Source organism: Myodes glareolus, chromosome 7 (assembly GCF_982192425.1).
Source record: "Myodes glareolus chromosome 7, mMyoGla1.1, whole genome shotgun sequence".
Classification (NCBI taxonomy): Eukaryota; Metazoa; Chordata; class Mammalia; order Rodentia; family Cricetidae; genus Myodes; species Myodes glareolus.
The window spans coordinates 18,486,341-18,507,588 of NC_142032.1; the positions used below are offsets into that span (position 1 = coordinate 18,486,341).

The following is a 21,248-nucleotide window of genomic DNA, read 5'->3' on the forward strand; positions in this document are numbered from 1 at the left end:
TGCCTCATTTTGCTCCCACCGACCATCTCCTGGGTTATTGCTAGTGCCAGGCCTTGTCCTTAACACTATGTTTGCATCCTCCCATCCAACTCCAATCTGCATCCCCAGTAGGTGAAGACACCAGAGCTGAAGGAGGTTAAATAACTTGTCTAAGGTATGCAGTCTCTTAAGTGGACAAGGAGTCCAGCTCCCTGGCCCTACGCCATCATCTAAACCACTCTGCTGTCTGTCTGTCTTCCTCTGAAACATGCTGTATCTTGGGTCCTTACACACCTCACTGTCAAATGTATTCTTTACCTGTGTGACATTTCACTTTGAGATATTTTAAGGTGAAATTTTAGTACTCAAAAATAGTTGAGAGATGGCTGGAGATGCAGGTCAGTGGTAGAGCTGTTGCCTATGTATGTGAGGGGCTGAGTTGAATCCCTAATACTGAAAAAAAAAAAGGTAGAAAGAATCCCCATGCACCCTCATCTACACTCTCCAAATGCTTGGCAGTTTATTGCTGAAAATAAACATTAATTACATTTTCTGACTATATTTTGTTTTCTCTTGGACTTATATCTTCACTTGTTTTCCAGTGATCATAGACCCTTGCCAAGCGGGAGGCGTGGGTACCCCATGGCCGGCAGCATGCTCCACTCACCGTGTGGGAACTACAAACTAGGGGAACATATTGACCTACTCTCAGCTTTCCCACAGAGGATGAGAGGGTTATCCGGTGGCTCGCCTAATGGGGAGGCTTCTGAGGAATGTCCCAGACGCCAAGCCTGGAGAGATCCATTAGCTACAAAAGATGTCTAAACAAGAGAAACATTAGTAATGATAGCCTTTCAAAATGATCCCAGCTTTCCCCCACCACACACCCCCGGCAACCCGTCCACCTCTTCTGCTGTTTCAGAGCAGAAGGACTTGCTGAAAACCTACTATGTGTTGGGACTGAATAAAGTCTGGGCTAGCAGAAAATCTAGGTGATTCTCTGGAGGAGGTAAGAGCAGTGGGGGAATTTCTGTACCAGCTCCTCGCAGACCCTTGGTTGGGGAAAACATATCGTGAGTATTTTGGAAACAAAAACTAGTAGAGGGAGGGGAAGAAGAGGGAGACAGGACGCGTTCCTGCATGAACACGAGGCAGTTCAGCTCGGCTTCCTGCCTAGCGCTGGTGGTCTTCGGGGGAGGGGTGCGACAGGGCTGTCGGTAAAGGAGGTTCTGGGACGGAGGAGAATGAGTGGTCAGAGGGTCTGCAGAGCCAAGGCTGGTACTCGACCGTGGACTCAGGAAGAGCTTTATTTCGGGCACCAAAGCAAATCTACAGCCCACGGAGGAAAGAAGGACTTCGGTAAAGGTTTTCACGTAGCCCTGCCTGGCCTGGAACTTGCTATGTAGTTAAGGATGAACTTCGACCTTCTGCTCTTCCTGCCTCCGCCCCTGGAGTTCTGGAATTACAGCTGTGCATCATCATACCCAGTTCGTGTGGTGCTGGAGATCAAGTCAGGGGGCTACCTGCTGGGTCCCCCCTACCAGCTGGGGCACACCTCAAGCCCTGGCTAAAGTCTCTAAAGAGGGCAACTTTCCACAGGAAACAAGGAAGGAGTGGAGACCTGCTGAGTTTCTCAACTCAAACATACCAAGAGTCAAGTCCCGAGCCTGCTCTGTACCAGCTGTGTGACCCCTTAGTCTCCCCAAGCCTCAGTCTCTCCTCTACACAGTGGAGGTGCTGACACCCCTCTGATAAGGTGTGAGGCAAGAGGACATGAGAGACGGAGAAGATGGTGACCTCCACATAGCACAAACTGGTCCTCTCCCTGACTTCAAAGGCCATTCTTCAAACCCCTGCCAATTCTTGCTTTTTGAGACACTAATGCCAGCCTGCTCCTCCTTGTCTATCTTCTCCAGGTTTTTGGGACAAGGTCTCACTATATAGCCCTGGCGGGCGTGGAATTCTCTATGTAGACCACTCTGGCCTGGAACGCAGAGAGATCTGGAGACCAAAGATCTAGGTTTGACTCCTCGTCCTCCATTTAATGCCAGTGTGACCTTGGACAAGTCATTTAACCTCTCCGAGTTCCAGGTTGTCAGCCTGCAGGGAATTAAGCCTGCCAGAATGAGGTCCCGCCTACCAGAACGAGGCTCCACAGGGAAGCGTTTTTTTGTGTTAAAGCACCTCACAAGTGTCAGCTGATGGTCCATGCTGACCATGTTACCATGCCCACTCCTCCACGCTATCCCCCACTCTCCATGCCAAACTCAATCTGGCTAGAAGATGCACTGAGCAGGGAGTTAGTGCTGAACCAGTGTCCCAGCACCATTACCAGTCTGGGGTTCTTAATCGTGACCCACAAGGGCCTCTGTTTTCTCATATGAAAATTTTGGCAGGGATGTTTTTGCCTGTTTGTTGTTTTTGAGACAGGGCCTCACTACATAGTCCCGACTGGCACGGAACTTTCTATGTAGAACAGGCTGGCCTGGAACTCAGAGCTCTGTCTGCCTCTACCTCCCAACTGCTGGAACTAAAGACATGCGCCACTGTGCCCAGATTGTTTTGGGGGTTTTTGAGATAGGGTCTCACTATGTAGTCCTGGTTGGCCTACTAGGAATACAGATCAGGCTGGCTGGAACTTGGAGTGATCTTCTTGACTCGGCCTCCCAAGTACAGGGATTTCAGGCCTGTGCCTCCACTCCAAGTTTCTTGTGGAAATTCAGAGTATCTTTCATAGGGTATTCTGCTGTGAGGTAGGCCATTGCTGAAGGGGTCAGGAGTTCATTTTCCAAAAGGCACAAGGCTGGGCTTTGAGGACGTCACCACCTCTGCTGATATGATCTCATCAGATTCTTCTATTAATAAGTTCAGAATTAGACACTCCCAGTGTGTGAGCCTAAGGGTGTCTCCGATACTCCGTTTAGGGTAATTAGTCTATTTGACCCTTAGCAGGGGAAATGTGTCCAGTTGGGGGGAAATGAAGTTGTCAAACACAGCCCTTAAGAAAAGGGAGATTTATAGGGGACCACATACAAAAGCCCAGGAATTAAACAAACAAACAGGCAAAGAACACTTAAGAGCTCAGACCGAACAATGTATACCGCACGCTATGTCCAGGCAAGTCTGCCAGTGGCCCGAGGGCTCCCCAGGCACCACCCAGGCATAGCAGCCCAGACAATTGTTCATCTTCCAAGAGCCCTTTCCCAGAAGCCATAGGGTTGTAGGAAGGTAAAGCCAACGACTTCATTGAGCTGGAGGAATATCAGTCTCAGAACAACCTTCTGAGTAATTTTGGTTTGGGGAACTTTCTTCTGTGTGGCCCGAGATCTGGATCCTGCCACCTCCCTGCTGTCCCCTGACCCTCTGGGGTGCCCTGCTCTCCAGGAATCTTTCCAGCTCCGGTTCCCTGTTTAGTCTGCCTTCATAGTGTTAACATGCAGAACATCCCACTAAACTCAAATGTCAGCTAAACCACACACCAAAAAAAAAAAAAAATTGTTTAAATATATCTCATTTTAGATACACTGAGACATTTTCCTTGGCTCAGGTGAACTTGCAATATAACCAGCACTCTGTCTTTATTTGCTAAATCACAGTACTTCCAACTTGCTGTTATCTCTGCCCAGAACACAGCCTTACAGCTTCCCTTGGCTAACTCCTTGTTATTCAGGCTCCATTCCAGTATCTTTTCTGCAGAGACCTTTGACCCACCCTTTCCCAAGTTAGTGGTGTAACAGCTCTTTAGCATAGTCCCTGGGTGAATTGAAAAGAATTTACTTATTTAATCCTCGTTTCCTTCCACTAGAATGACCATTCTGATGTTTTCCCCAATCGTTCTCCATCCCGTGCATACACCTAGCACACATCAGACATCAGACAAATACCTCCCGGCTGGGTAAATGAGAGGACTCTAGGACTACTTTACAATAGTGCTTAACGCAAAGGCCCTTGCTACCAATCTGATGAAATGAGTTCTATCCCAAGTATGACATGGTGGAGGGAAAGAACCAACTCCAACAAATGGTACTCCACAGGTATGCTATGGTGTGTGTGGGGGGGCACACATGTCTGTGTGTCTGTGTGTGTTTGTTTAAAACAGAAATGGTGCTGGACAGGGATGATGCATGCCTTTAATCCCAGCACTCAGGAGGCAGAGGCAGGTGGACTTCTGTGAGTTCAAGGTCAGCCTGAGTCTACAGAGTGAGTCCCAAGACAGCCAACGCTCCACAAAAAAACCCTGCCTCGAAAAATAAATAAATAAATAAATAAATAAATAAATGCTAATGATAAATAAAACGAACAAGACAAAACAAAAACAGAAATGGGAGCTGGGCAGGGTGGCACAGGCAGAGGGAGGCTGATCTGTGAGTTCAAGGCCAGCTTGGTCTACAGAGCAAGTTCCAGGACAGCCAGGGCAGTTATACCGAGAAACCCTGTCTTGAAAAACTAAAGCCAACCAACCAAGCAAACAAAAACAAAGCAAAAACAAAAACAAAAAACAAAACAAACCACCACCACCAACAACAAAAAACAAAACAAAACAAACCCAGGAGTGGGATTCTGTTTTATGAGCTCTTCTTGTTTCCTCACAGAACATAATGTCTAAGTAAGAAAGAGCTCGTAAATGCTTTTTAAAATGGCGGGGAGGGTGCCGATTGGTAACGGGCTGAATTTCCCAGCTTGCTCAAGGCTTGGTTCCACTCCTGCACTGCCAAACACAGAAAGGCTGAGAGCACAGCTGTGACAGGAAGCTTTGGGCTATTCCATTTGACAGTTTCTAGAAGAGAGCTCCAAGGATCAACCTTTGGAGCCCTTAGGGCCCTTGTCGGAACACATAACATAGATAAGATTAGAAAATAAATTACACTGGAATACAATTACAAAAACAAAGCCATGGGTTTGGCAAGCTGGCTCAGAAATAAAGGGGCCTGCCACCAAGCCAAACCTGAATTTGGGGTCCAGGATCCACGTGATAGAAAGAGAGAACTAACTCCTACAAATTGTCCACTGACGCCCACATATGTACGGTGGCATGCATGTACACCCACACACTAAGTAAATAAATGTTTAAAAAGGGCATGGTGATGCATGCCTTTAGTTCCAGCACTTAGAGGCAGAGGCAGGGGGATCTCTGTGAGTTCAAGGCCAACCTGGTCTACAAAGTGAGTCCCAGGACAGTGAGGACTGGTACATAGAGAAACCTTATCTTGAAAAACATAAATAAATAAATAAATAAATAAATAAATAAATAAATAAATAAATGTAATAAAAAGAAAAACTCAAAAGCTAGGGCTGGCAAGATGACTCAGTGGGAAGGGGTACTTACCACCAAACCTGAGTTCAATTCCCAGGACCCACAGTTGGAAGTGACTTCTGTAAGTCCTCTGACCTCTTCATATATGCCTATGCATTTGCACACATGCACACACGCAATCACGCGCACACACACAAACATACACAGACACCACAAATGCACATACACAGTAAATTCAAGAAAGTTTTAAAAGTTTAAGTTTTAAAGTTTTAAAAGGTCTAGGCATGATAGCACAAACATTTAACCCAGCACTTGGGAGGCAGCTGTTGTAGGTAGAGTTCTGTAAGGTCAAGTCCAGTGTGCTCTATAGTGAGTTCTAGGCCAGCCAGGAGTACACAGTGAGATTCTATCTAAAAACAAAACAAAACAAAAAATAAGCTATGTAATACAATAATAATGATATAATAATAATGGCATACTTTATGCATTAAGAAACAAGCTCTAGCCGGGCAGTGGCGGTGCACGCCTTTAATCCCAGCACTTGGGAGGCTGAGGCAGGCGGATCTCTCTGAGCTCCAGGCCAGCCTGGTCTACAGAGTGAGTTCCAGGACAGGCTCCAAAACTACACAGAGAAACCCTGTCTCAAAAAACCAAAACACAGATAAACAAACCACAAGCTCTATAGCAGCGAGTCAAGTTTTTACCATAATTTCAAAGTAGTGATAAAAATGTTTTATGGTGGCTACAACAAAGTAATATGATTTGAAAACATCTGTGATTTCAGTTGGTGACAATCTTGGGCTCATTAATACAATTCTGGGTCATAGTGCTGCTTGGTAATTGAAGATCATGCTGCACCTGAAGTCAGCCATTTCTTCCCCTCCACTCCAGTCCGTAGACCTGAATTTGGCTGACTTGCCAGCTGCCAGCTGCCAACTCAACATGTACCTTATTTGCACTAGATTTAAGCAGCTCTTGCCTCCTTCCTCCTTCCTGGATGCCATGAAGTTGTCTGACAAGTTCAGCCAGTTCTGAGCTGAGGAAGCCAGATAATCCGCCTACTTATCGGAGTCCACCTAATCCAGATAGATGCTTTTCATCACTGAAGGTATCTTCCAGGCTCTGCAAATCCAGAGGATCTGCCTCCTTCCTTCACACAAGCCTCGGCACTGGCTTCGTTTCTCAAATCACTGGCACCAGTCAGGTTCTGCTTCTTGGCCAGGGTTATGGAAATTATCTGAACTTGTACTCTCTTCCTTCCATGGTAATTATCAGCATATTCTGTTGGCATTATCAAACATTATGCCTCCCAGAAGTCATGTTCATATATAAAATATTGCTATGCCAGAGCTAAAAGGTGGACCCAGAGCTCTGGATTTCTAAACCCAATGTGTATCCCACAGTGCTTACACTGTCCTTTAATATTGTTGGACTGTTAAAAATAGTTTAAATTGGCTGGAGGTGGAACTTAGTGGCAGGTCTTGTACTTAGCATACCTGAGGCTATGGGTTCAATTTTTCAGCACCGAAAAAGAAGAAAGAAAGAAAGAAAGAAAGAAAGAAAGAAAGAAAGGAAGGAAGGAAGGAAGGAAGGAAGGGAGAGAGAGAGAGAGAGAGAGAGAGAGAGAGAGAAAGAAAGAAAGAAAGGAAGGAAGGAAGGAAGGAAGGAAGGAAGGAAGGAAGAAAGAAAGAAAGAAAGAAAGAAAGAAAGAAAGAAAGAAAGAAAGAAAAGAGGGAGGGAGGAAGAAATGAAGGAAGGAAGGGTGGGTAACAAGCCTCCAGGTCTTAGCACAACTGAAGCCATAATGGAAGCATCATTCAGGCCATGGAACCCAGCACACCCAGCACACAGGCAGCACCATCAACCAAAAACAAGAACCTCATCCATCAAAGTCCATAGACCTGGGTAAGCCCCTAAATGTACTAACTTTGCTTTTTTGCTTCTGTTGTTCTGCATCTGGCTAACTGTTCTTGATAAATGAGGCATGTCAACCCAGGATGTGGTTTTTGTACTTAAAAGCCCGCCCTGAGAAAGGTTCTGGACGAACTAGGGTCCCAAACACCCAGCGTAGTTGCCCGCCAGCTAATAAGAACTTTCTATTGGCTTGAACGTGTGTCTGAATGGTCTTCCCTGGAGGATAGATACCTCATAACATTTCTGGGGGCCACAGCAAGACCCCCAGAGGCCAGTCCAGCAGTAACTATGGCTGCAGCAGCTACTGTTGCTATGGTGACACCACCAGTGATGGCTGGTAGTGGCCACAGAGGCCCAAGGGTAAGAAAGAATATGATGTCTGTTTCTCCTGTAAAACTCCAGATCTCCTACAAAATCGACTGGCTCTGTTTTGTAGGCGGGTGGCCTAGTGACAGTTGAGGCTGTCTGGAACATGGTGACTAGGAGATCGGCCATCTGACCAGTCTCCTTCTATCAACCAGTGACTTTCTCTGGTGTAAGACCCTGCCCTCCCACCCTGGCTCAAGACCTGTGACTTTTTAAAAATGGTTTCTTGACACTGGGTTCCTCTGTGTAGCCCTGGCTGTCCTGGAACTTGCTTTGTAGACCAGGCTGGCCTCAAACTCAAAAAGACCTACCTGCCTTTGCCTCCCAGGTGCTGGGACTAAAGGTACACATCACCACATTTGTGACCTGTGCCTTGTTTTTGGGGACACAAGTCCTTTTGGTTCTGCCAGGTTGTCCAGAGAAACCCCAAACCTCCACTTGTTCTCCCAACCCCACTTTCTTAGCACTCCCTACTGGCTCGGACTGCTTGGTCCACATCTCCTTTTCCACTAATGGTCTGTATAACTAGAAAACTCAAAAGCCTTCAGCCTCTGCAAAGAATAAAAAGGCTCCTTCAGGTGGGGCGGGGCCTGGTGGGACAGTGCAGTCCAGATAGAGCAGGTTTTCCCTCCTGTCCAGCCTGACTGGGACCCCAACACAGACTAAGACAACTGTTGTTGTCCTAACTCCCTGCTGTTATTGGAAGACAGACAGACACGAAACTCCACCAGGCCACATATCTGGGGACATCTAAAGCTGCTAGGTTACTCAGGCCCAGATATTACAATAAATACGGGTTGTGCTTCTCCCTGTGGTTTGACAATGGCCCGGCCTTCATGGCCCAAGTTTCTCTAAGTCTGGCAAAGGTCCAAAATATTGATTGACAACTACATTGTGCCTAGAAGCCACAAAGTTCAAGACAGGTAAACTGAACATATATCCTTGAGACTGGGGAAGATGGGCTAACCTCTTACCCTTTGCCCTTGGCCAGATGCACCCAGATTCAGAAGTTCATACTGCAGAAACTACTAACCACTGCCTCCCCCAAGTCCTTGCAGGTCCTGCCACACACCCAGAGAACTATTCCCCAGACATTTGGAGAAGCCACACCCTTGCCTGGTCTGAGCCTGCCTGGGGACCTTATATGAGCAGAGAGAATCCCAACCAGGAGCCTGGAGCCAGCATGAAAAGACCCATGCTGCCCCTCTGCCACAACCACCCCTCTTACTTTGGTTCTTTGGATGAAGGTGGGTGTTAGGGTCTCCCTCGACTGCTCAGGCTTTGGACTTCACATCCTCCTGCCTCAGTCCTTAGAGTAGGTGGGATTCACACCCAGCTACAGTGCAATTTCAAGGAAAAAATTTAGACAGTTAAAAAATATTAAATAAATACTAAAACACTAGGTCTCATTGGTTGTAAGTAATAGTGATGGACCTGCTCTAGCTTAAGAAAAAAGCAAATGTCACAGGAAAGCACAGAGTAACCCCCAGACTCAAAGGAAACCCCAAAGACCTGGCTTTGTAATAAATAGGCATAATTCTGGGGATCTAATTAGCAGGAACTCACAGGCAAGATGAACAAAGTTCCCTGTGAGGCCAAGAAAATGAATACCTCGTGCGTTCTAGGCAGTAGTGTCTCTTGTAACTACTGGACGCTGTCAGCGGAGAACAAAAGCAACACAGGCAGAGCGATACTCAGCAGTGGCTGGGTCCCAACATGATGACGTCATGAGAATGGCTGGGGCGGGGGCGGACCCACATTCGAGTCCCAGTTTGCCACGCTGTTTTAGGGTGTTTTCCTCATGGAAGGGTCAGTCCTCTCAATGGCTGGCTCGAGATTCAAATTCAATGAGAGAAGATGTGACAGCAAGAAAGAATGTGGGTCACTCTGGGCAGCTTGGCCGGGGACGGTGGTTTTGTCCTGCCAAGCCAGACTCTGCCCGATCTAGAGTTTGCTTTCTGAGGCCAGATGAAAGACATGCCTGGCAAGAAGTTGGTGTGGGGGGAGGGTGACCGTGAAATGGTGGGTGTTCCCCACACCAGTGTCTCCCTTTCTTCAGTTTCCTGTTGGGCTCCCTCTACAACTCTCCCTTCTAGGGAAGGAGCCAATGAAACCTGGGTGGTGGGCGCATCCTAGCGAGATGGTTTCCCAGTGACACTAACGGGAACCACTGCTCCTGTGTCAGTGGCCAGGGCTGAGCCACAGAGGACGCTAATTAAATGCTAAAGGCCCATTAAACTTAGTTCTCTGTTTTCCAACAAAGATGGAGGGCTGGCAAATTATGGGAGTCCCTGTAATGCAGAGGACGCCTTGACCCGTTGCAGGGAGACCATGGGAAGTGGTGGCTCGGGGTTTCGTAGTTAGTCCATGAAAGGGATGGGGTAGCCTCTGGCTTTCTGTCCAGCCTCTTTCTGTTGCATAATTAATCTAAACCAATTTAGCTTCTCTGACACAGCCAGCCAGGGCCTGGCACTTTTGTCTGTGTGGACTCAGAGCAGGCCCAGCTGAGAAACACATAAAGCGCTACCCTACTCCCCAGGTTCCATGGCTTGACTGTCGCAGGGTGTTGGAGGAGGAAGAAAATGATCTTCACGTCTAGCAAGTCAGCCCTGGGGAAACTGCAGTTCCTGAAGAGAGAGAAGCCTTCCCATCTCCAAGCCCTGGAACCCTTCGCCTTCTCTCTTAGTTGAGCCCTATTTGCCCCCTGCCCCAATCCCCTTCCCAATACCTCTTTGATCTTGATTTGGTTGGAAATCCCAGATTAGGCTCTGATGACCCAAGAATGCCTACTAGCCCTAGGGAGGGGGTTCTCTACTGGAAGGAGACAGGAACATGTGTTCTGTTTGCAGAAGAAGCACGCGTTTGTGATGTATCTGGAAGAACTGAGTTGCTGAGTGTGAGGACTGAGTGGTGCGGGCTCTGTGGAGGAAAAACTGTACATGGCAGCTGTTCTGGTGAACAACTGCCCTGGTTCTTCTTGGGATTGGTGGATTGCCAGACTTGGGGATTTCAGTGGTAAAATGGGAAACATCCAGGCAAATGAAGACAAGTTTAGTCACCCGCGGCTTCAGTCTTAGGAGCAACACAAATAACAATTTGCTATCTACCATGCACGAGTGTGAGCACACTGCCTTCCTCTGTTGTTCAATTGACTCATTGGCTGAAGGGCTGTATTGATTTCTATTTTATGAATGAAGGAACTAAAGACCAGCTAAGTAACTAAGGACCTCACCCAAGGTCACACAGCTAAGTAAGTGTGGGCTTGACATGGAAACCCAGATCTGTCTCTCTTCCAAAGCCATGATTTTACCATAATAACTCTTTTCCTTCTAACGGACATGAAAGTAACTCCATCCTGGAATTATTCCTTTAGGGATTATTGTACTGGACTAATTGACTCTGAACAAGTCAGAGATTGGCCGCTAGCCCCTACCCAAACTGGAAACTGGAAAGAGGGTTAGGTTTTGTTTTTTGCTTTTTTCCTTTGGTCCTGGGAATTGAACCCTGGGGCCTTGTACATACTAGACAACTACTTTACTACTAAGCTATGTTCCATTGACCCCCTTTTTGATAATTATGCTTAATCATTCTTATAAATGACATAGGGGAATAAAAATTAATATGTGCATGAAATTGAACGTTCAGAAATGCAAATAGGAATTTACTATGTGATAAAGACAGAATTTCAAATCCATGGAGGAAAGGCAATAAATGCTGGGAGAATGAAGTAGCCAGAAAAAGCTGGCTCCCCGTTTCACACTTTATATTAAAACACATTCCAAATGCAGTCAAGGTTTATGTGTGAGAATAAAAATCAAAGGAACATCGAAAAGACACATGGAAACTTAGGTCTGAGTGTGCTGCAAAATCCAGAAGCCATAAAAGAAAATAAGTTCAATTTCATTAAACTCTCCTTCGTGGCAAAACAAAGTCCATAGGAAGGTAAAACAAAGATGGTGGAGACATTTTAAATGCTCAAAAACCTAAAACTAACATCCTTTTTATTACATTTATTTATTTAGTGCATGTATGTGGGCCTGGATGCGTGCATGTGTGCCACAGTTCACTTACGGAGACCAGACAACTTTGGGGAATTGGTTTTCTCCTTCCAACATGTAGGTCCCAGTGATCAAACTCAGGCTCTGGGGCTTGGCTGCAAGTGCCTTCCAAAACTTACATTCTCAATGGGTAAAACATTTACACAAGTAAAAAGGAGAAAAGAAAAGTAATCAACAAAATCTAGCACAACACAGACACGAGCATCTGAAGAGTCAGTTCACAGAGGAGACGGATGCTTAACTCCTGGACAAGTTCCGCTTTACTGATAAGAAAAGAAAGTTAAGGCTGCAAGAAGTTCCTGTATCATTGGAGAGGCAAAGAGGGCTAACCCTGCCCTGTGAGCTAGTGCAGTCTAGTCAGAAGGCCACTGACAGTGTCCATCACAGCCGAAAATCAACCACAGCCTTTGACCTGACAGTCCCACAGAAGACTTCACCTGCAGGAGAATGAACTGCAAGGATTTAGGGGTAGCATTTTGGCAACTGTAGACAACATATTCCTCCATGAAACGGAACTGGGTCGGCTGGGTGTGGTAGTGCACACCTTTAATCCCAGTGCTCTGGAGGCAGAGGCAGGTGAATCTCTGTGAGTTCCAGCCTGGTTTACATGGTGAGTTCCAGGACAGACAGACAACTGTGAGGGACAGTAGAGGGATCTCGTCCCAAAAACAACAACAACAAAAAAAGGGAACTGGATAAAGAAACTATGTTAGGTCTACATAGTAGAAAATTATGGAAAAATTGAAGCAACACAATCTATGTGGATAAAAAATGATCTCTGGTATAGAAAGAAATACAGATACAGATGTACATACTTAATGGAGAACAACGAGAAAAGTATGTCATCATTCGTGTGTCTATGTGTGTCCCAAAGGAAGACAGATAGTGTATCATACATGTCGGAACACAAGGTCCAAGAGTGAGTTACGTGAGAATTCTGAGCTTGTGAGCAAACTCCAAGAAACTAAGACTCTTGTGACCTCCGTTTCTTCAAAAACACTGAATTGTTTTTGAATTATGCTCTTGGGTCCCTTCCAGGTGTGGTGGCTAGGAGTGAGTTTACTTCACATCATTAATTACACCCGGCTATTGCTATTTGTTTATATACACCTATAGGGAAACTTGTTCTTGCTGCACGTAGCTTGCCTGCACGTTTGGCTTGCACTGTGATTGGAGACTTTATTCATGTGACTCCTCTTAATCCTCAGAGTACAAGGGAATAAAGTGGGCTATTGGAGGAGACTTTAGTCCCCCTCATATTTAGGCTCCATTCTCCCAGGTCCCACCGCGCTAGAGTGGTAAACAGGTATGTTTGTAACTGAATGAAAAGTCTCTGGTAAGACACACAAGAAACTGGAAATAGTAGTTCCCATAGGGAAAGTGTTGAAGCCACAGTCAGTAGTGGAAGACCACCATCCCATTGGCCAAACTGGAGCAGCCATTTTATTGTGCACAGCTGAATATACAGGTCCAGCGACCATCGCCCCTAATATGGGTTTCAGAGAGGGACGTGGGGAAATAAGGTTGTTAGAGCTCAGGGGTAGGGAGTCCAAATGGGGAGCTTGGCAAGCAAATAAACAGGGTCACAGAAGAGAACATAAACATAACAGGTTGGTCATAAACAACCTCCTGAAACAAAGATAAGGTTGCTGTTTGCTGGAACAGGAGTACAGAACCATTTGTAGTTAAGGTTACCGGTGGGGCTTAAAATTGAGAATTCCTGTGTTTTCTCCCAAACCTATAGAACCAGTAGTAGAGGAATCTACTTATTTTTTAAAATCTTTGTAAAACATATGTAATATAAAGTGTTACCATTTCAATTATTTCTGAACACACAATTCAGCGGCTTTAAGCACATTCCTATTGGTGTGTGACCACCGTCATTGTCACACCCAGAGATTTAGAATGTGACTACGCAACAGTCTGCTCCTGTGGCCTCCTCCCTCCGCCGTGGGCAATGACCCCTGCTAAGTGACAATGCCCATTCCAGGTGTCCATAAACAGTGGCGCTGTCTTTGTTCTTTCCAGTCTGCTCTGTGCCGCTCGGCACGACGCTTTCAATGCCCGTCTGTATCGCAGCATGTGTTCGAGTCTCCACTCCTTCTCAGGGCTGACGAATTTGCCATTGCGAGCACATATCACACTTTGCCTGGTGTTAATTGTTTGATGGACATTAACTGGCTTGCTTCCACCTTCTGGTCATCGTGAATCATGTGATGAAACTAGAGGTGCCCACGTTTGCTCAAGTCTCCGCTTTCACCTCTTCTGGGAATACGGTACACCAAGCAGCTGTTGGTCACACAGTATTTCCTTTTTCCATGTATGAATGCCCTATCTGCATGTATGCTTGTGGGCCAGAAGAGGGCATCCGACCCCATTACAGATGGTTGTGAACAGCCATGTGTTGCTGGGAATTGAACTCAGGACCTCTGAAAGGGCAGGGAGTGCTCTTAACCGCTGAGCCATCTCTCCAGTCCAGCATCACAGCATCACATAGTATTTCTATATCCCGCCCATTTTTTTTTTTAAAGGAACCATCATATCGGTTGCCTTAGCAACTGTACTACTTTACAGTCTAGCCAATAACACGTAAGTGTATGTGTTCCAGTCTCTCCACATCTTCCCTTTCTGGGGAGACAGGGTTATTATTATTATTATCTTACTAAAGGTATAATTTTAATTAATTAATTAGTGTGTGTTGTATATGATCGGTCCCAGCTTCTGTGTGGGTGCTGGGGAGTAAAGCCCAGGCGTTCATGCTTGATTAATCATGGTCTTACCTGCTATGTCATCTCTCTAGCTCCTGGGTCTCACTTATTTAGACAGAGCGGGCCTTGAACTTGCAGCAATTCTCCTGCCTCAGTCTTCCCTGCTCTCCAGCCCCCGCCACATGCATACACCTTAACTGGTGTGAGATAGCGAAATCTTCACCTTTGATATGAACCTCACCATGGCTGCTTCTCACAGCAGGACTTTAGTCAGCCAGCGGCGGGAAATGAAGAGCAGGGAAGCCTTCTAGGTCTGAAAAGCCAGCCAAGGATTTGGCCAGCATCCTCACTGTCAGCTGGAGGCTGAGAAAGGAAAACATACACTAGCTCCTCTCGGGAAGCAGTTTCAGTCTTCTTTCAATTTATTCATATTTTTTAATTGTAGGAATAGCCTTAAGCCGTCATTTTAAATGGTCTTAAGTCTACCAGGTGGATCTGGAAGACTGAGAAAGAGAACCAGAGAACGCTGTTTAGTGTCTGGGAAGTCACTCCGGGTTAGACCAAAGAGAGGGAAAAATCCTACAATTCAGCACTCCCCACAGCAGTCTTGGTCAAGATTTGAAACAACAAATAACGTTTAGGTATGAAACATGCAAAGGAAAAACGTGTTTCCTCCTGAAGGAAGATAACCTGTGTGCTTCTCCAATGGGAGCTAAGACCCAGGCTTTCTAGTGATGAAAGTCTGCCCCCTGGTGGTTACTTCCTGTAACACTCACGTCAAAGACAATGACTCAGCTTTAATTTACCTCAGTGAGCAGGAATAGAGAAAATCTTGAAGTGCTTTCTCTAGATTTATTTTCTGTGCTAACCTGGATGCTGGTGCTTCTTTCTGGAACACGGGAACATCAGCTGTTTTTTAGCTCTTCCATAGCTCAGCGTGTTCTGCCCAACACTGGCAGGTGGGTTGGTTATGGAGACATAGGCAACAGATAACCAACATTTGGAGTCTGGTGGAGCCCACGTTAGCTCTGTCTTCACTGATGTCCTGGAGGTCACATCCAAGATGCTCAGAATATGGACAGTACCTTATCCTCCCTTTTGGTGTCTGCATTACTATCTCTGGGGACCTTTGATCCTGCAGGCCAGTAAGGGTTTGTCTAAGTACTGATCTCTCGCTCCTTTCCTTCTGTTATAAAATGCTGCTCTCAGGCCTCTGTTCAGCTCAAGGCTGGCTCTTTCTCTGCTCTCTGGCTGCTCTGAAGTGAGAAGCTTTCTTCGCTGTCATTGTCATAGGCCTCAAGGCAGCCAGCTAGTTACGGAGGAGGTATGAGAGCCAAATTACATTGTCAGTTTTAATCACTGTGCCTTAGAGATCCATGAAACAAAAAATGCCTCTGACCTGCCAGTCCCTTGCCCCAGGACAGACGGTTCCTGAAATGCTGGAGGCTTGTGTTTATGGGAGATAACCAGCCAGTGTTTTCAGTCTCCTAAACCAGTTTGCTTGACCCATCTGCAGGGATGTGCTTGATCACGTGTGGGCAGGAGGTTCACAGTCAGGGAGTCTGTCAGGATATGCGCTTACCCCTGATTGGATGTAGGCTGGACGTATGTCAAGAGGTATGCTTGCCCCTGAATGGGCCGGATGGGAAATGCAATGGGTTATGGGTTTTCCTTTTTAAGCTGCAGCAAACTGACTCGGGGCCATTTCTCAGGAACTAGAGCCCATCCACCTGATCAGTATTTAACTAAAGCTTGTTTCAAATTTGGCTTTAAACTGTGATAGTGGTCTCTTTCTCGACTGGTGGGATTAACATTTTCTGGAGACCCCCAGTGTGGAATATTCCTTTATACTATGTGAATGTATGTTGCTGTGATTGGTTTAATAAAGCTGACTGACCAATAGTTGAACAGGATAATGTTAGGCGTGACAGTCAAACTGAAAATGGAGCTGGGGAGTCACCGGAAGCTGCAGAGGGAGCGTGACATACTGGAGGACAGGTGAAGTCACGAGCCACGTGGCAATATGTAGATTAATAGAAATGGATCAATTTCAATTGTAAATCTAATTAGTAATAAGGCTGAGCTAACAGCTGAGCATTTACAACTAATATTAAGTTTCTGAGTTATTTTTTGGGAGTGGCTACCAGCACAGGAAAACTTCATCTATACCCCAGTGAGATTCAGACCACCTGCCCAAATGCTAAAGCTAGACCTTCACTCTGGAACTCTGGAGCTGAGGGATTGCTTTAGGAGGCACAAGCTTTGGGATGGTCCAAGGTTCTGAGGCTGCCTTCAGTTCGTGGGCTGTTTGAGTGAAACACCATGCTGAGAAATGCAGCAAGTGTCTACGGAGGCCTCCTGAGTTTGGGTCTGCTTTGTGGGATCCCTTTCTGGCACATGAAGGGGTTCAACCCCAATATTCTCCCATCCAGGGCATACAGTGAGTTGTCTCCTGCCCATCTGGTTCTGGTTCTAGTTGAAAAGTTTTGTTTCTTGGGGAAAATTTTGTCTGCCTATGTCTTAAGAAAATTGTGTATGCCTGTTTTTTTCGGAAAGTTTTGTCTGTGTTTGCTGGTTTGTTTTAAAGTTTTGTTGCGAGTATGGAAGGGAAGCTGAGATTGAAACGGGTCAGATATTTTGCTGTTTCTATGTGCCAGCTGCCAGCACAAGGCTGAATTTATGGTCAAAGCTCAGAATTTATTTCTGAGCTCTCTGGTCACTGGATCAGGGTTAGTAGGAGGTCAGATGTCTTTTTTTTTCTTTTTGTTTGCTTGTTTTCAAGACAGGGTTTCTTTGTAGCTTTGTAGCTTGTTCTGGAACTCATTTTGTAGACCAGGCTGGCCTCGAACTCACAGAGATTTGCCTGCCTCTGCCTCCCAAGTGTTCGGATTAAAGGCATGCACCACCACTGCTCAGCTGAGGTCAAAGGTCTTCTGGGTGTGGATCATATTAAAATTGTTTTATGCTGTTCTTTGTTACTGGAAACCTGGCTCTCGAGTTGGATTATGGCTCTCCCTTCCCTAGACCCGGGCATATTTCAAAGTTTCTTCTATTTCCTATGTCAGTCTGAGCCACCTGGCACAGTGTCAGGGAAAAGAAAACAAAGCAGAACAGCCAAAAAATTAGACTTGGTTTATGTGAAGATTCTGTACGTCAAGATTTATAAATGTATTTTGTTGAATATGGTTAAATAATCTATAAAATCTGAAAAATAAAAGTTAAAACTAGTAACACTGGGAGTTGATAATTAAAAATCTATGCAGGGGTAATTTTAAGGGAACCTTGGCTGTGATTCCATTTTTGGATTGCCACCATCTTTAGGCAGTCACATGGCTGTTTGTCATCTTTGCTAGGACCGGAAAAGATAGATGTCATGTGACTTCACTGCTGGCTCCATTGAAGGTGACCTTGTCGAGCGGGCCTACCGAGGAGGCAACAATACATCTCCAAGTTATTTTAGATTAGGGTGGATTTTTGTATGATAATTCCTGTACTGCCCTGAAAACAAGGTCTATGAAAGATAGGATTTAAAAACAATGTTTGTTTAATAAGGTATTAAAGCTGCACTTCCATGATTTTATATGCAAGAAGGAACACTGCTCTGGCAGCTAAACTTTGTAATTTAAGAATTACCCAGGTAATAATGGCTTTAAAGGCACGAAGGGATCATGGGGAACAGCTGAGGTTTGCAAATGTGTGGCAGGGCCAGAGTTCCTAAAGAGGGCCTCAGCAGACTTGGAGGTGCTAGTGCCACGTGACAGTCACAGTGAAATGGAGCAGGTTGTGACCCAGGAAGCAGGTCATGTACATACTGCTGAGGGTGGGGCCAAAGAGGTGATCCAAACCTCTCAAAAATCCCAAGGATTGTGAATGAATCCCAGATACTGACTTTGGATTGTTTGCCCTTTTGGAGCGTGGTTTTGCCTTATGCGGACTGTGGTCACGCCCTGTTTTCTCCCTCTTGAAGTAAAAAAAAAAAAAAGGTTCTTTATTTTTGATATTGCAGGAACACTCAGTTGAGAGATTTTAAACATTTTTAAGGGAAACTTTAGAGTTTTACAAAAAAAAAGTTAAAACTGGCTATTTTTAAAGGAACAGTTAAATTTGTAAGGCTATGGGACATTTTAAGGTTATAACATGTTTTTATTATTGGTATTTGAACCTAAAAATAAAGGTTAAAAATTAAGGCCGTGGCTATGAGCACCAAATATTAAACACCAGAAGCAGGGATATTTCTATCTTATGATATAGCAATACAATGACCTGAGCAGGCTGGCAAAGGGCTTGGAGTAGCTTCTTAGCCTATGAGTCTCGAGCCTTTGGGGTGAAAGACCATTTTATAGGGGTAGCCTAGGACCATCTGCATGTCGGATGTTTGCATTGAGATTCATAGCAGTGGCAACATTGCAGTTGTGAATTAGCAACAGGAATAATTCTGTGATTAGGGGAGTCACAACACCACGGGGACTGTATTGAAAGGTCAAAACATTGGGAAGGTTGAGAAACACTGGCTTAGAGAATGTCTCCTTCCCTAAGGTCTATTCATGCTTATGAAGGTATGTCTAGGCCAAGCCCATGGTGGCCTGCGCCCTTAATTACAGCACTTGGGAGGGAGAGGCAGGTGGATCTCTCAATTCGAGGCCAATCCGGACTACAGAGAGAGTTCTGTGTCTTGATAAACGGAAAAAAAAAAAAGGAAAGAAAGAAAAAAAAGAAAATGTATGTCTAGCCTCCTTATCCTTGCTAATTTAGTTGAACTATTTTCATAAGCTGAATCTTGTAAGAAACTGGTATATTCGGTAATAGTGTACTATAAAAGGATCAGGAAACTTCCCAGTTTCTCTTGGACTATGTTTATAAGATAAAAGGTTTATTTTAATACTAAAGGAGCTTCAGTGGAGAATTTTTTTTTCCTGCTCAAACTTAACAGAGATAAAGCTATAAAGTTCAGGCGTTAGACAAAGCCCCCATTCCCTCAGGGGTTTGAAAAATGTTTGCTAAGAAGGGAGTCATTCTCCTTATAGCTGACAAAAGTAACTTGTGGCCCTTCCATTAACATGTGTCTGTGGTGCCTATTAACTTGTCAAGGGCAAAGCTAGCCGCTAGGCTCCTCCAGTCCCTACTGTAAACCCTAGCCCAGCAAGTTCTAATCTTGTGTAAGGTAATACATTATTGTAAATTAAGGATAATTAAGACAAATCTGCCTAAAGTAAAGTCTTTAATTAAAGAATAAAGTAATATAAAAAGTAAGCCATGAGGATAAGAAATACACAGGGCACTTGGATCCTGGATGCTGGTGAGTGAATGACAGCTGCCGAGAGACAGTGGATTGTGGAAGGGTCCGCTGAATTAAACCAGCCTAGATACTTTAGAGATGTCTTGGCTTCAGAATGGAAGTCAGGAAATGTGTCACATTGGGGGAGAGGCTGTACTTTTGTTTCCTTGGGAAATGAAAAGCTGTGGGTTCCTTCAAAATGCATACAGATCAGATTTGATGGGGGAGACCTCCTGAGGACCTTACACGAGGGACATGAAGGGACATGAAGACAGTAAAAACTACAGGACAGGTGATGTGAATGCTGATCCCTCTGCATGGAATAGCTCTGAGACTGGATGAGACAAGATAAATCTTGTTGATTACAGAGTTCTCTTAACAGTTTGGTTATTCAGTTTTATAAAGTTGACAAATGTCTTTTACCTGCTCAAACATAAAATAAATCATCTTTAGTTGACTTGTACACCCTGTACATCCCATATTTATGTTAATACAGATATGTATGTTACCTTTAAAAGTTGGTATGTTTTCAAAACATAGTTTTGAGTTGGTAATACAAGTTAGGAGAGAAAGTGAATTAGGTACAACCCTTTGAATTCACCAAAACAGGATAGATTTTTAAATATTTTTTCTGAATTTGTCAAATGCAAATGGACTGAATGTTGTTAATGTAATTATTAAATTTGTTTATAGTTATTACACTTATTGTAGATAGTTTTTTTGTTAGTTAAAATCCCTCCATTTTAGACAAAACAGAAGAAATGTGTGATATTTTGATCGCGTTCTGACAAATAAAGCTTGCTTGGCGTCAGAGGGTAGAGCTAGCCACTAGCCAACCAAAATTAACTACAGAGGTTTTGGAGGACTGTAGATAGGACAGGAAGTAGTAAGGGGGGCATAGAGAGGTATGGCTCTCTGGAGGAAAGAACAGAGCAGGTAGGGAGGACTTGTGACTTCTCTGCTTCTCTGATTTTTCAGGCTCTTACCCCACACCCCAAAAGTTGGTATGTCTTCAAAACAAAAGGATCAGACACGAATAAAGACAAGACAAGTAGACAATATGATCCAGCCTCTCAGAATGCCTCAGTTACAGTTTCCTCAAGAATCTGCATCCAGAATAACTTCAGATCTGCTAGCCGAGGTGGTCCAGTATCACAGACTGCTCCAGCCAAGACTTCAGATAAGCTCTACACTTTCCCATCACACAGAGACTAAACATAAAATAATACAGCTAGCCTCCCAGGACTTGACTATTATCCCAATATTCTAAGGGTCCCCGAGAGATGCTGTTGCCCCCCAGACAACAGGAAGCGGTCTAGAGAACACAACACTCACATTCCCAAGAGGTAGGGTGGGTGGCTTCTGGTCATTCGGTGGATGTTAGTCATTGTTTAGGGGTGTTGGTTGCAAGTTGTTATTGGTCATGGTCAGGGAGGAAACTAAACAATGGAGGTTAGAGTCAGGGATCATTTTCGAAAAAGAGAAGAGGGGGCTATTAGGAAAGGGTAGATTATTGACTCTACTCGAAAAATAAAAATGATAGGATAAAAGGGTAGATTATTGAATCTACTTTTAAATTAAAAAAAAACTATTAGTCTCGAATATTTCAAATTGGTATGGATTTTTATATATTGATACAAATTTAAGGTTATTTTTGTTATAATGTATGTATGTTTCCACTCTTGTTTAAGGTA

The 21,248-nt window shown here is 44.8% G+C and overlaps 1 long non-coding RNA gene across 1 annotated transcript; it reads right to left on the reverse strand.

Annotated features, from left to right (window-relative positions):
• Window positions 1–5,463: 5,463 nt before the first annotated feature.
• LOC125412275 (uncharacterized) lies at window positions 5,464–9,384 on the reverse strand. The gene is made up of 3 exons (XR_007235541.3): window positions 9,125–9,384; window positions 8,742–8,849; window positions 5,464–5,643 (listed from the first exon to the last, which is right to left on the reverse strand). It is a non-coding gene; the product is annotated as an uncharacterized LOC125412275 (long non-coding RNA).
• Between the last annotated feature and the right edge of the window lie 11,864 nt (window positions 9,385–21,248).